The 16,154-nt window shown below is 43.1% G+C and overlaps 1 pseudogene; it reads left to right on the top strand.

Moving 5' to 3' along the window:
* The first annotated feature begins 480 nt into the window (after window positions 1–480).
* On the top strand, window positions 481–857 carry LOC123576136 (annotated as a pseudogene).
* Window positions 858–16,154: the final 15,297 nt, after the last annotated feature.

The raw sequence follows: 16,154 nt of genomic DNA, 5'->3' as shown, positions 1-16,154 counted from the left end.
AGACGAAACCTGAAGCACAAATAGGAGATTGGTAAGCACTTAAAATATAAGGAAAACATGAGGAGCCTAGAGCAAGAGGGAGGAAGGAATATTCAAAGAACAGAAGGAAGCTGACTGTGGCATGGAAATTGGGGTGGGCAACAGACAAAGCTGAAAAGACCCCCAGCACCTGTTCCTCCAGGGCTTTGTGAGCCACAGGACCCTGGACATTAACTAGAGGCAGTATAGGGCCTCTGTAGGCTTTTAGCAAGTAAGGGACAATTAGATGTGCACTTTATGAAGATCAGCTCGGATGTTATGTGGAAAATGGCTTTGAGTGAGGTAAAAAGGAAGGTAAGGAAATGAGAAAGCTGCTACCTGCCAGCAAGCCAAGTGAGAGATGATGGAGGTCTGAGGGATGTATCCCTAAGGGTGGAGAAAAATTAATGGATTCAAGTAGCATTTAAAAGGTAGAGCCGATTTTTTACCAAAACCATCAACATGGGCTGCATTTGCACCAAAACCATGAAGAAGGTGCCCAGGTCATCATGGAGAAGTACTACACGTGCCTGGGCAATGACTTCCACACCAACAAGTGCGTGTGAGAGGAGATCGTCATTATTCCCAGCAAGAAGCTCAGCCACAAGATAGCAGGCTTGTATCACACAACTGATGAAACGGATTCAGAGCGGCCCAGTGACAGGTATCTCCATCAAGCTGCAGCAGGAGGAGAGAGAAAGAAGTAATTACGTTCCTGAGGTCTCAGTCCTGGATCAGGAGATCATTGAAGTAGATCCTGACACTAAAGGAAATGAAACTTAGACTTCGGCAGTCTATCCAAACTTCAGGTCACCCAGCCTACAGCTGGGATGAATTGACTTCAAAATACCACATGGAACCATTTAAATCTTTCTGCTGTGCTGTAACATCTTTAATAAACCCTGGACAACAATCAATCAATCAATCAATCAATCAATAAAAACTGAAAGGTAGAGCCAACAGGATCTGGTAGGTAATGAGAAGTAAGGAGTGAGGGGCAAGAGAAACAAGAAAAGAGAGAAATAAAGGAAAATGCCCAGGTTTCTACTTTGGGCAACTAGATGGATGGTGATACCCTTTACCAAGACAGGAGGCACGAAGGCAGAGCAGGGTTGACATAGTAGCTGATGAGCTTAGATATAGGTTTAGGGTTGAGTTTAAAGTATAAAGGGGTCATCCAGATGGAGATGATCTGTAGATAACTGCAAACCATCACATCTTTTTCCATTTCAACCGTTGACCAAGCAGCGGAGCTATGAATCAACCAATAAGTGCCTTGAGTACCACCTACTATCTAGAATATTATTAGCCTCTTGTTTTAATAACCAATAAGTTTAAATTTTCTCCCCTTTCAAAATGCACCCTAAGTGAGAACAGGACGTGGGTGCAACCAATAGATAATTACATACATACTACAAACTCTATTTAAATTGAGACAAACCCAAATCAAATTTTTGCTCTTTATTTTGCTACCACCAAGGATAGAGGGTCCATGGGGTGCGTGGGTGGCTCAGTCGGTTAAGCAGCCGACTTCGGCTCAGGTCATGATCTCGCGATCCGTGAGTTCGTGAGTTCGAGCCCCGCGTCGGGCTCTGGGCTGATGGCTCAGAGCCTGGAGCCTGTTTCAGATTCTGTGTCTCCCTCTCTCTGACCCTCCCCCGTTCATGCTCTGTCTCTCTCTGTCTCAAAAATAAATAAACGTTAAAAAAAATTTAAAAAAAAAAGGATAGAGGGTCCAGTTTTTGTAGTGTCATCCTGTCTTACTGTTCTTCACAAAACTAAACACTAAGGAATGGAACACAAGTTATTTGAATTTTTATTCTTGAAAAGAGAATCTTAAACTTTACAACATCGAATCAGATTTTTTCATCTAAGAATGTGGCCAGTTTAGAATCAGTAAACATTATAGCTGAAACATTTAAATAAGTGGTTATTTTTCATTCAGAAATCCCTAAGTACAAGGTTACTTAGGTTCTTTTCAACACATTTTGGCCAGTGTCAGAAGATATGTAAGTACAATTCTGGTCTCCTTCACAAAATCAAGTAGCATCCGCAAAGCGGGGGTAAGTGGTGAAGTTTTTTCAGGTCTAAGTTTCAGGTGTAAGCTGCTTTCCATGGAAAGAGAGGTGGCCAAACCCAGGGCAGAGCCTCTAGTGGGACTACACCTTTGAAGACTGAGAAAATAGGAAAGCCACAGCCCACCCAATCCAAAGGAACCATATATATTGGGAGGAATTCAAAAACACCACTTCCTCCAAGAATCCTTCCTTCATCCTACTCAGGCTGGTTTAGATGTGTCTCAAATTTGTGCACAGAGAACCCGGAGCATTTCTGTCATGGCACCTGACACCCTTTATTAGAAACATCTATTACAGTAACCATTCCTGTATTACACATATTGATATGCAACATGAGGGCAGAAACTATGTCTTGGATATTTGTATCTCCCTCATGTCAGGCACAGTCGATATTCAGTAAAATCTGATAAATAAAATAGTGAATGCCCTACACACATGTTTCTCAGGAAGCTCTATCATCAATAAAGTCACTTGAATGTTGAGGGTTAAATACAAATAAACATGTAATTCTATAAAATCTCATTGACTTTTAGCTCTTCTTACTAACACAAAACACAGCTCCCTGAAAAGTTATTTTAAAGAAGGCATTGTTTTAGATGGGTCCCCAAATAAATATGGTTTTGCCTCTGGTCAGCCATTGTATGAGATTTGTCCTGGTCTACCTCCACAGAGCACCATTCATACTTAATTCAAACATATACTTTTAAAAATATGTTCATGCTCTGTCTCTGTCTCAAGAATAAATAAACATCAAAAAAATTTTTTTTCAATTTTTTTAATGTTTATTATTTTTTAGGGAGACAGAGACAGCACAAGTGGGGGAGAGGCAGAGAAAGGGGGAGACACAGAATCTGGAGCAGACTCCAGGCTCTGAGCTGTCAGCATAGAGTCGGACGCGGGGCTCAAACCCACGAACCGCAAGATCATGACCTGAGCCGAAAACAGATGCTTAACCAACTGAGTCACCCAAGCGCCCCAAATATATTTATTGAGTGCATACTCTATGGTAAGCACTGTGTTAAAAGCAAGATATGCAGCACTGAAAATGAAAAAACCAGGCCCATGCCCTCATGGAGCTTATGGTCTGGTGTCTACCCCTCACCTCCGAAACTCTAAAGACTCTGAGAATGCCTCATGGGCATAATACATTTTTATCTGTAAGCTCTTAAAAATGCAATACATTAATAAGGCAAGCCCAAGCTAATTCAGGAACATCTGGAGACTTGCTGTCTAGAATGAATAACAAGTCTGTAGGGACGCCTGGGTGGTTCAGTCGGTTAAGCAACTGACTCTGGCTGAAGTCATGATCTTACGGATTGTGAGTTCGAGCCCCATGTTGGGCTCTGTGCTGACAGCTCAGAGCCTGGATCCTGCTTGAGATTCTGTGTCTCCCTCTCTCTCTGCCACTCCCCTACTCATGCTCTCTCTCTCTTTCTCTCTCTCAAAAATAAATAAACATTAAAAATTTTTTTAAGGGGGGAGGGGCGTCAGTCAGTGGAGCGTCTGACTTTGGCTCAGGTCATGATCTCACAGTTCATGAGTTTGAGCCCCACATCGGGCTCTTTGCTGACAGCTCAGAGCCTTCTTCAGATTCTGTGTCTCCCTCTGCCGCTTCCCTGCTCACGCTGTCTCTCTTTCTCTCTCTCAAAAATAAATACATATTTTAAAGAAATTTTTTAAATTAAAAAAAAATAGCAAGTCTGCTAAACTATTTTAATTTTCCCAAGGCAACTAAGAACTGATCGGTCCAAAGGGATCCATTCTGAGGTACATCCAAGTTTCCTCTTGCCTATCTTCAATGTGGGCACCTGCAAAGGGATAACCCATCTCAGAATGGCCTAAGGGAGACAAGGATGTCATGCAGTGTCATTTGCTAAGTAAGGTCTTTCAACTGCCTGCTTATGAAGCACCCTTGGCAGGCACATTAAAAAAGGCATCCCTTCTTCCCCAGCAGATGTAGCCCTGCTCAGGGGTGCAGAGCTGGGTAAGAGGAACTCAGCCAGGATTTCAATCCCAGCATGCCCCCTCAGCATAGTCCCATGCTGAAGCTCTGCTACCAACTCCCCAGCCCATGCACTGGGAGCAAAATGCATTAGTGCTTTTATATTATATGTGTTTTAAATTATCATCATAACTAAGGAAAACAGTATTTCTGTGAAATTACTTAACTGTATGGAAATCCTTTCCTAAAACGCAGCAGCCACGGAAACGTTAAACATGATTCAAAGTCATTAAACTTTTGCCAAGATTGCAACTTATTTCTGCCGAATAACTCTGTAACTCTTCAAAACCTGTGACTTCACTGAGCTCTGAGCAATTCAGAAATGGAAAATGAGCACAGTCTCCAGTTGCGTGGTTTGGGACTAAAGCCTTGCACCTCTCTGGACAAATATCAAGGTCAGTGTTCCCACAACTTGCCAAAGTCAAATCACTAAAGAAGTACAGTCTAGTAGTTTTTGAGTCTTTTGGAACTTAAATTCGCAATAAGTCACTTTTCTCGAGTAGCAAGTCAAGAAATCCCCTCATTTCTGACCTGTCCCTGCTCACCTTGTCTCTCTCTCAAAATAAATAAACTTAAAAATTAAAAAAAAAAAGAAGTCCCCTCATTCTCGCCATATATTATACTAAAATAACCCACTCTCTGGGGGCATCTGGGTGGTTCAGTTGGTTAAGCGCCTGACTCTTGGTTTTGGCTCAGGTCATGATCTCATGGTTCAGTGCGATGGGCTATGCACTGACAGCATGGAGCCTGCTTGGAATTCTCTCTCTGCCCCTCCCCCCACTTGTGTGCTCTCTCTCTCAAAAATGAACTTTTAAAAATTAATTAATCAATTAATTGATTTAATTAAATAACCCACTCTTTGTATCCTTTGGGTTCAGCCACTTCCAATTGCCCGTAAACGGGTAATTGTTCAAAGCACGGGCATAAGGAAAATGCAAAATCTTAATCATTTCTTCCATCACATCATTCAATAAACCTTACTTGAAATGTGGTCTTAATATCAGCTGGGGTAGCTGTGCCCCTTTGAGATCCAGAGAGGACAGGTTTAAGCCCCAATCCTGGGCCTGTGGAAAAGTCCAGGCTCTCCTGAGGTTTCTGCAAATGGAATAGGGCAGGAAGAACTGTGCTCTCATAGCTCCTTCAGCTCTAATTCCCAGCCTCCCCAGCCATGCATTCTGCTCTTTTACCCTGGCCCTAGTATGATTCACTTGGGACCAGCACTTACACTTGGAACCCTGAGACGTGAACACAAGGCTGCTGTGGGGAGAGGTTACAGGGCTGCCCTACACCAGCTGACACTCATGTAGACAACCTGTTCTCAAAGGTCTCTCGGACACTCATCACCACACATATCTCACTTCTCACACCTAGCCAGGGACATCCTGGCCTTGCTCATGCCTCTCTCTCTGCTCCTCTCCCTGCTTTCCTGTCACCACCACACCCTAGGGCCAGATTCTCCACACAGTTTGAAGTGAGCCACTCAGCTCCTCCTTTCCGAGTCACCCCAGGCCCAACTTAAAGTAAACCCTTCAAGGGGCTCAACTGAATAAAGGGGCCATTTAATCTTTGAACAGAGGCCTTGACTTATAGTTGTTTTTTAACAACATTCACCATTCTTGAAGACAGTTGTGATTTCAAAGAGCCATTTCTCTTGGCCTTTGCTTTTATAATGAACGATGCAATGGAAAGCTTGAACCTCCTTCTTCAGGTTGAATAAACAGTGGAAACCATTTTTCCCCCTTTTTATTGCAGGTGTTTGGTTTACGGTCAATGCATTCAAATTTTCCAAGCTTAGAATAAAGTTCCCAAATTACCAACTGGCAGGTGGTTTAGCCCTACTGGTTTATTGTGTTAGCGACTTAGGCTTAAAGACAGAAAGAGTTTTAGTATAAAATCTTGGTCAGACCATGGCCCAAGATTTTACAGGTCCCTTTGGTTGACAAACTTTGTCTCAGGAATGCTGCCACACAGTGGCACATGCACTCCTAGATGTTAGACGGGTTCCTCAAGGCAAAGGGCCGGTCTTGTTTACTTTTGTAGCTTCTTTGGCTGACAGTCATTTTGCTTTTTCCTCTGATCCTTCCCTGCCATCCCTACTCACACATCAAAAGCAGAAAGGGTGCAGATTGTAATTTTCTACATTCTCTGAAAAAATGAAAAGGAACACTCTTACTGTGTGTGTACAGTCATACACATACATACATCCATACATACACATGTGTATATGCATATATGTGTATGTTCATGTATATACATTTTTTCATAGGCTCCTAGAGTTCATCATAGTAATAGAAAAGCCTGACAGTATATTAGAATTACCTCAAGGGGCGCCTAGGTAGCGCAGTCGGTTAAGCGTCCGACTTCAGCCAGGTCACGATCTCGCGGTCCGTGAGTTCGAGCCCCGCGTCGGGCTCTGGGCTGATGGCTCAGAGCCTGGAGCCTGTTTCCGATTCTGTGTCTCCCTCTGTCGCTGCCCCTCCCCCGTTCATGCTCTGTCTCTCTCTGTCCCAAAAAAATAAATAAACGTTGAAAAAAAAAAAACAGAATTACCTCAAGAGCTTTTTTAAAAAAAAGACTGGTGCTTTGGCCCATCCCAGACCAATTATATCATTGGAAGTAGGGCCTGGGCACCTGTAGTTTCTATGAGTCTATTTTTAAACCCCCAAGAAGAGGGGGCCTGCATGGCTCAGTTGGTTAAACATCCATCCAACTCTTGATTTTAGCTCAGGTGATGATCTCACAGTTCAGTTTGTGAGTTTGAGCTCCTCACTGACAGTGCAGAGCCTGCTTGGGATTCTTTCTCTCTCCCTCTCTCTCTGCCCCTCCCCTGCTCACATTCTCTGTCAATAAATAAATAAATAAATAAATAAATAAATAAACTCCCAAGAAGATCCTGAGATAGAACCAAGATTGAGAACTCCGTAAAGTTCTCCTAAGCCTTAACTATTCTAATCTGAACAGCAGAGTCTCATCACCCAGACCTACTGAATCAGCATCTGCATTTCAGTAAGATCCCAAGTAACCCACCTGGTAGGTAGTAACACCACCATTTGAGAAGCACTGCTCTGATCGCTCTCTCATTTGATCATGAGGCCCCAAAAGACTAAGTTACTTCAGAGGTCATTCTGTTAACTGGAGACTCAAATGAGACCTCTTTACTACTAGACCCTTTGTTTTCATTACATTAGTGTTTTTCAGATTTAGCCAATAGTTAATTATTCCTCAAAATGTGTGTAATATGATCTTTCTCAAGTTTATCACAGCTCTCTCTAACTTGCCTCTCTTTTTTTTTTTTAAGCATAAATTTTGAAAAACATTTAAGACTTTCAGAGGCTTCCTTTTCTGCTATTAGAGGACAAAATGGTTAGACAGCATGACAAAAAATACTTCAGAAAGACATGGTGGGAGCAGCTGCAGAGAAAAGATGGAAGACATTTAACCAAAAACTTGCACCTAAGCTGTAAATTAGCAGATTGCAGAAGCCACACTGATGTTTATAGGGGGACAGAGGTTGCCTATAAACTAGCAAGACTGCATCCCATAACTCAGCATATGGGAGACACCAAAGCCTTCATCCTGCGTCTGAAAGAGAGCACCTAAAAGAGTGGAGGCTATTTATAGGCTTGCAAATTTCCTAAGTGCCTTTCCTATGAGAACAGTCCATATTATGGACAAAGGAAATGAACAAAATTCCACAGATCCATATAAGACAAAGCTTTATAGTCAGATCAGCCAACTGTATCAGGAATCCCATCAATCCCACAGTTCTACAGCCCTAGGAACTTGCAAGATTCCCCTTCCACCAGGTTCCAGGCTCTGCATTCCATCTGTACACCTGAACAGCTACTTCAAGCCCTTACACCCACCCCCAGAATCACACAGGCCCCACAGGGAAGGAGGACTCCCTCACAAACTTGCTGTACACAGCCTTCATCTTGAGCCAGTCTCCTTGACCCGGTTTTCACGCCTTATTCCGTTCTGATTATATACTTGTTTGGGAGATGATTTTGATTCTCCACCCTGGCCACTGGGCTCAGGCCAACAGCCTGCTTCAAGCCAACAGCTCTCCCCCATCTGACCTGCCTATGACCCTTGTGCCCTGGCCCCTCTCCTGTAGTAGGACTATTTCCAGTCCTAAGAATGGCATCAGGCCACCAGGAATCCACAGTCCCAGGCCCAGGAGCATTTGCTCCTCCTTGGTTCCCTGTCCCACCCCCTTAAAACTAGCAGTACCACACCCCAAGGCTGCTGACATAGGTCCAAGAAGAGGCCTCAGTCCTGGAGGCTGAGCACTGGCTGATGTGATGTCACTGTCCCAGGGCTATTTCCTGCGCTGATGCCTTTGCAGGGCATTTTCTGGCATATCAATGCAGCTGCTTAGCTCTCCATGCATTGTATGCTTTCATGACCGTGACTCTCAGGAGAGGCAGAATTGAGTGGCATTTTGGTTCCCTGCCTAATGAAAGTGATCCACATCCAAGGACACATTCCTTATGTGATATGCACTGCATTTCCACCTATCTCTGGCAACAGTGAACTTAAATAGTAGAAAATGCCACTGCTAATAACAAAGATTACAAAAAAGAGACTCTGCAACTCAAAGAGGTCATGCTATCAGGACAAACGCCCCTCTGCAGAGACATGGAGAAATTTTCTTCCAACTCTTTAGATGCCTGCTCTCCTGAAGCCAGCTGGAAGCCAGGCCCAGTTTGGGGCAACACCAGGAAAGGAGGCAGCAGCTGTTACAGGGTAATTAAAGTCAGGGAAAATGCAGAGGACGCCAGAAAGCTGATGTGAGGTCAGGCAGGACACGGATCAGCCTGAGCCTGTAGCTGCTGTTAGAGGCTAACAGACAGGAATGGCTCATCTAAACACTGTCCAAAGACAAGAAAACTCTAACTTCAGGGGTCCAACAAGGCCTTCCTTCATAGAACCCCACCACCAGATCCATTCTCTCACTCCCAAGTAGCTTCTGCTGGGGTCTCCTTCAGGAAGGTTGAAGAATTCCTGTTTCTTGGATGATTTGACTAAAAGGAAATTATTTCCCTAGCTTATGACACAATGGATGGATGGATGGATGGATGGATGGATGGAGAGAGAAAAGTAGGAACAGGTTTATTCCACAGGTAGAACCAGCTGCAAGGATTTAATTTAATAGGGCCAGGATTTATCACCCTCCCCAAACTATCTCTGAGAACCACATTGACATTTGAGCTTCAGGAATGCCCCCAATGAGGCTAAGGGTATGATCTTCATGGACTGGTACCAATAGCAACAGTTATAATAATGGCAATCATTTTTGTCAGAGAGCTGCTGCTATATACCAAGCATTGTCATTTACTTGCACTGCCCAGGACTCTTGCATGTTCTGTGCAAGATACTTTGAGAAGAGTCTTATTTTAGAGAATGGATGTGATAGCTCTTTTGTAATGCATTTTGAAAAGTGTTTATAAATACTTGTAACAATGGTTATAAAAATGGTACCCGCTTGGGACGAATAAAACAGTGCTATTTAAGTGGAGGGAAAAAATAGTACTCTTGCTGTTACAAGTAACAAAACCTAAGTCAAATTGACACAAGTGTGAAAAATGAAATTGTTACAGATACACAGAGATCACTTTGAACCCATGCCCAGGAATGCTCCCAGGCTCTCCAGGGCAGATAATAAACCAGTAAACATTCCTTCTCTTAACATCTGATTTATCATTTTTCTCAGACTGGCTCTTTCAGCTTCTTCATCCTTATGACAGAAAACATGACTGCTACCACCACCCACATTTATATACAATTGTCTCATCCCTCATGGCAAACAATTATCCAATGCCAGTGCTTGAGGGGATATGGAAGATGTCATTGGTAAATGGCTAGAAAACAGAGGCTTTGAGGAACCTGAATGACATGTGGAGTAATTAATGTAGTCTCACAGCCTTTGGAAAATAGTTTCCATTTGTCTACTGAGAAGTTGAACCAGGCTAGAATGTCATTCCTTTGTTTAGACTTAATCTTTTAAGTCATGATTCAGCCTGCCACCTTTCAACCCTGCTACTTCCTGGCAACTTCCTATCCCTTGGAATTAGATTGCCTTTTGTTTCCAGCATGGATCACAGGAGTCTCCATGTCTTAAAATATACTAATGATATGCTGGATGTCAACCTTGACCCAAAAGAAATCAACTGTTGCTTTACAGCATTCAGCTTCACTAAAAGACTCAGATCTTCTAAGGTTTATTATAGAGATGGTAGGAGAAAGGTAAGACAGGCTTTTGCATTTTATCAGGCCTATGAAGTGTTTTAGCACACTGAGCTATAAGCAGAAAATCTCCCACCATAATGATCACACCATTATTTGTCAGGTCTTTTCCATGTATCAGACCCTTAAACCTGAACAACTTAACAAAGGTAATTATTCCTTAAATAGAGAAATTTAGATTCAAAGAGATTAAGTGACTTGACCAAGATCATTAAGCCAGTGAGTGACAGAGAATTCAAACCCAGATGTCTGCCCACAATGCTCATGTGTTTCCTGTCACACAGAAATGTCACACAGTCATTGTCATCTATTGCTATTTGCAATTTGAATTTGGCTGTGGAGCAGGAGATGGAAGTTCTAAACATAAATAGGATGGTATCCCAGAATTTCTCATCACTTCTATGACTCCCAGCATCTTATCCGAGCACCTTGGATCCTCTACTGGTTTGGTGCACACTAAATAAGTTTTCAGCTTTAGGAGGTCTTGAGGGCTCCAGAAGAGGCAAGCACTCCATCCCCAAGGAGGGAGGTCTTTACTTGGACCCTCTGTACCGAAGGATTTGTGACTCAGCACGACCATTACAGGGTGGAATGGTTAAAAGGTTGCCCTTTTTGCCATTCTAATAGGATTTTCTTGGGGAGAGTCTGCCCAAGCTTCAAGTTGCCTTCTCTATCATCTTCTGGCTTCAGAAAAGAGAAAACTATTTACTTCTAACATCTATCTTCTCTGGACCATGAGGATACTATACCCCTTGTTCCAGGTAACACGGTGGAGTGGGGGCAGTGGCCTCACCTTGCCCTCACCTTGAAACACCTCAGCTTCAAATAACATCTTCCCCTCTGAACAAGCTTTAGGGCCACTGTGCTTTCATTCTAGGCTCTTCTAATGCAGGTCCATCTGGTTCCTTCAGAGGACACCTACTCATTGTTGGGTGTTGCCCCTTTCATTCATCAATTCACTGAGTATTTATTGAGCACCTTCTATCTTTCAGGCATTATTCTAGGTGCCAAGAGTATTGGTGTGAACAAGATGGAAAGGTTTCTATCTTCATGAAATTTACAGGTGGGTAAAGGAACTAGAAAATAAAATAAGGAAATAGATAAGATCATTTAAATTTGTGTTAAGTGCCATAGATACAAGAAATAAAGTGATTAAATTTTCTTAATGTTTATTTTCGAGAAAGAGAGAGAGAGAGAGAGAGAGAGAGACAGAGTGCAAGTGGGGGAGGGACAGAGAGACAGGGAGACACAGAATCTGAAGCAGGCTCCAGCCTCTGAACTGTCAGCACAAAGCCCAACATGGGGCTCGAACTCATGACAGGCGAGATCATGACCTGAGCCAAAGTCGGATGCCCAACCGAATGAGCCGCCCAGGTGCCCCAAGAAATAAAGTGATCAGATAGAGAGTAACAGAGGACTCAGAAGGAGCTACTTTAGATGGGATGCTCAGGAAAAGCCTTCCCAAAGAGATGACATTTGAGCAGAGACATGAAGTCTGAGAGAGATCCAGCCTTATCAGAGTCAGTAAAAAAGCATTCAAGGCAGAAGGAACACGAAGTGCAAAGTACCTGAGGTAAGCAGAAGACTGGGCCATTCAAGGAAAAGTGGCTGTAACACAGTGAACAAAGAGGTGGTCAATATGAACTTAAAAAGAAAGACAAAGGCTAGATCATAAAGGCTTCTATAGGCCAGGATTAGGAGTTTGATTTTATTTTTACGAAATAGGAAAGGAGAGCAGTGACATGATTGGACTTAAATGTTCAAAATTCACTCTGGTGAAGTAGAAAACAGACCAAACAGGAACAGGACGGAAGAAGAGAGACCAGGTAGGAGGACTTGGAGTAGTCCAGGAAAAGCTGACGGTAACTTGGAGGAGGGGATGATGGGAGAGATGGAAAGAAGAGGATGGACTAGGGATTTTTCTTTGGGTAGAACTGGTAAGACTTGGTTATGGGCTAGAAGTAGGGGATAAGGAAAAAGGGGAAATCCAAAATGATTTTTAGATTTGGGGGTTAAGCAATTGGTTGAAAGGTGATGCTCTTTAAAATTATAGGAAAGAACTTGGGGCGCCTGGGTGGCGCAGTCGGTTAAGCGTCCGACTTCAGCCAGGTCACGATCTCGCGGTCCGGGAGTTCGAGCCCCGCGTCGGGCTCTGGGCTGATGGCTCAGAGCCTGGAGCCTGTTTCCGATTCTGTGTCTCCCTCTCTCTCTGCCCCTCCCCTGTTCATGCTCTGTCTCTCTCTGTCTCAAAAATAAATTTAAAAAAAAGGTTAAAATAAATAAATAAATAAATAAATAAATAAATAAATAAATAAATAAAATTATAGGAAAGAACTGGAGAAAAACAAATGGTGGAGATGGGACAGGGAAATCTGGGGCATGTTAAATGCTTATTAGACAAGCAACAAGTTGGATTCTGGGGCTCATAAAAAATACTTGGGCTAAAGATACACATTTGGTACACATTTGGAAGTCATCAGCATAAAGTGGGTCAAAGCCATAAAATGGAAAGGGATAACATATTAAGAAAATGTAGACAAAGACAGGGTGAAGACCCAAGACAGGTCTTGGGCACAACCTCATTTAGAGGTTGGATAAAAGAGAAAAAAGTCTATCTTAATGATACATTGAGCAAGAGGGATGCACTTGGTATAATTAGAAAACCATTTTATTCTTTTCCTCTACTACCTGTTAAAACCACCCCCCTCGGTGGGACTTGTTGTGCCCTGCTCCTTGAATAAAATCAAAGCCAATTCTGTGACTTTTGTTGACATTCTTAATAAAAAGCCATCAAATTACCCCTGGTCAGACACACACATACACACACACACACACACACACACACACACACACACACACAGAGTTTCATTTCAGTAAGTATTACAAGTGGTCCAAAGTAATAACAACTTCCAAATCAATGAAGAGTTGAAGTTGAAGTTTCCCCACCACCCCCTAGCTTGGGTGTGCTCCACCCTGGCTGCCTCCAGTGGGAAAAGGGTATAGTTGGCTCTTTATTTCTCTCATTTAAAACCTTCAGTCCCATTTCTCTGCTTCTGCTTTCTCCAGGGTTGAAGCAGAGTGGGGAGGGAGAAAAGGAAAGATCTTAATTGACTTACGAACTAAACAAAGCTACTTGGGCTTGGCAGGTATTTAGAGCTTATTCTTTATCTCCTGGGACTATTCTATGGCTTTTTTGGAGCTCCATCAGCTCAGGAAATCTTGCAATGGCAGCTCCCTTGTAAGTAAATGCATCTCCTAGGGCTGGTCACTTAAAACTCTCCCCTCACCACCCCAGAATCTAATGGTGTATTTCCAGGGTTTGCTTGTTTGTTTGTGTGTTTTTCCACAAGCAGCTCTCTGGGGCAGGATCTAAGAAAACCCCATGCCTGCTCTCTATATGTACTATATAAGGTCTATGGGAAGCTCTGAGCATCATTTGCCCAAAACTCTGGGAGAGCAACCATCCCCAACACAGCATCACCTTTTTACTTTGCTATCAGAGGAGCTAGCCAGCCACAGTTAAACTCCAGTCCTCTGTGCCCCCACTCTCCAAGTGCTCCCCAATAAAGCCCCTTTCACTAAACTGGCAGAGAAGACCAAGCATCCCCACTGCCTCCCTACTGTGAGAGAAAGTTATATTGCAGATCTCTCTAAAGTAGTTTTCTCTCCAATTTCCTATGCACTTTGGTCTCTTCAATCTCTTTTATAAGTTTGGATTTGTAATCAACTGATGGACATAAAGCCCATACTTAACCACCTCCTTTACAAGTCCTGGCTAATAGTCTCATTCCTCACTTTGAAATATCGGAAACATCTGGGGCTCCTGGGTGGCTCAGTCAATTAAGCGATTAAGTGTCTGACTTCAGCTCAGGTCATGGTCTCAGGGTTCCTGAGTTGGAGCCCCACGTGGGGCTCTGTGCTGACAGCTCAGAGCCTGGAGCCTGCTTCGCATTCTGTGTCTCTCTCTCTCTCTCTGCCCCTCCTCCACTTGTGCTCACCCCTCTCTCTTAAAAATAAACACTAAAAAAAATAATAATAATACTTTTTAAAAAAGAAACATTGAAATCATCTGATTGTGAGGGGAAGCTAAAGCTGAAGACAAAGATGAATCCTGTTTTACAATCTGGTGGACCCAGAAAACCAAGAAAAAAACAACTAGAGGGAAAATAAAAACCAAGATAACATGATGTAGCAGAGGTTAAAGTGTACTCAAGTAGTCAAATGTTGCTAAAAGTGGAAGAAGATGAAGATAAAGAAATGCTCACTGAAATCTGGTTGCCTTGTGCTCTTCCATTTCAGTGTAGTGTTGGGGACAAGAGCTAAACTGACATGTTAGATACTTCCCCAGAATCTGTTCTCCCCTTCTCTCAAACAGAATCCTGTGGCCAGCTCCAATGTAAATTCTGACTGGTCCAAGTCGAACACTATAATCTACTTTCCTCTAGCAATGATATGTTTAGGAATGGGCATGTGATATCATTCTGTTGTAACAAAATGTGAGGGGAAGTTTTTTGGAGAATTTCTGTAGAGGCCTCTTTTTCCTTAAAAAGAGACATAAGGAAAAGACAGCTCCTCTTCTTCCATTGGCTATTGTCATTTTCTGCATGTGACACCTAGATCTGCAGAAACCATCTGGATACCAGCCTGAGGATAAAGCCAATGCCAAAAAGAAGAGCAAAGTCAAAAGCACTGCCACAAAGCAGAGCCAGAATTCATGCCTGAAGCTTGCTCCACTGTGGGGTTCTTGTTATTTAAACTCATAAATACTCAGTTGATTCTGAGTTTTCTGTTATTTAACGCTAAAAGCATCCTAAAGATTAAAAAATAGGCTTAAGGAAGGTAAAAATCTAAAGGCAGAGTGTAGGTGACTCTTTTGAGATGTTTCTCTGGGAAGAAAGGCAGAGAGATGGTCTGACAGCTGATGGGGGATGAAGAAGTCACTGAAGGCTTTTTTAAAGATGGGAGACATTGTACCCAGTTTGTAAGTAGATGGGAATGATCTAGTAGAAAGGGGAGTGGGCAGAGCTGTAGGTACAGGCATCTTCTTGCCGCCTCACTTAAAATGCACAGCCACTCTGGGAGTCTCCCTCACTGATCTTGCTGATGCCCCAGCAAGGAAGAGCCACCAATTCTCACACTATTGTTTCTACTCTCTGACTATAACTGCTTGCGTGCTCCCTCCCTATTGCTCTCCCTATTGCCAAAATCCCTCTAGCCATCTCTAAGCTCCTTCTTTGTCTGGAGAAAAGGCAATGGCTGATCCCTGCAGGGCTGGGCTCTTTAGGATGAACTCTGAGCTCAAGTGAAATTGGCAGGAGCCCACCTTTTTATCCTCTTGTGGTTCTTCTCCAGGAAGGGCCAATCCTCCAAATTTTTACTTCCCCTCACATAGAGACCCAAGAGGCTAAGCTACCCAAGAACCTAGTTTGCAGTTATTTGTTTATGCCCCAAGCTGAGCCTACCCGTAAGCCCCACCTAACCCAGCGATTGCAAGCAGCTCAACTTGTTGAGCTTATAATAAAGCTTGTTTTTACTTAACCCCCTCTTTCCTTAACGTTCCTACCTTCTAATTATAATGGCACAAAAGGGCATGCACCGTTGCCTGTAGGAGAATATAGTCCCTTTCAAATGTGAGAAGCCTGGTCCCCAAGGCAGCACTCTCTCCCTTTCCCAGCCACCTGAAGTCATATGCAAATGAACTCAAGCTATAAGGCCTTTCCCCAGGGGAAAAGAAACATTCAGTTCCAGGCAGGGCTTGCACTGTATCAGACATCTATTTACTGATCAACTAAATGGTGATCCAAAAG

The sequence above is a fragment of the Leopardus geoffroyi genome, chromosome C2 (assembly GCF_018350155.1).
Source record: "Leopardus geoffroyi isolate Oge1 chromosome C2, O.geoffroyi_Oge1_pat1.0, whole genome shotgun sequence".
NCBI classification, from domain to species: Eukaryota; Metazoa; Chordata; class Mammalia; order Carnivora; family Felidae; genus Leopardus; species Leopardus geoffroyi.
This window is presented reverse-complemented; position numbering and strand designations above follow the sequence as displayed.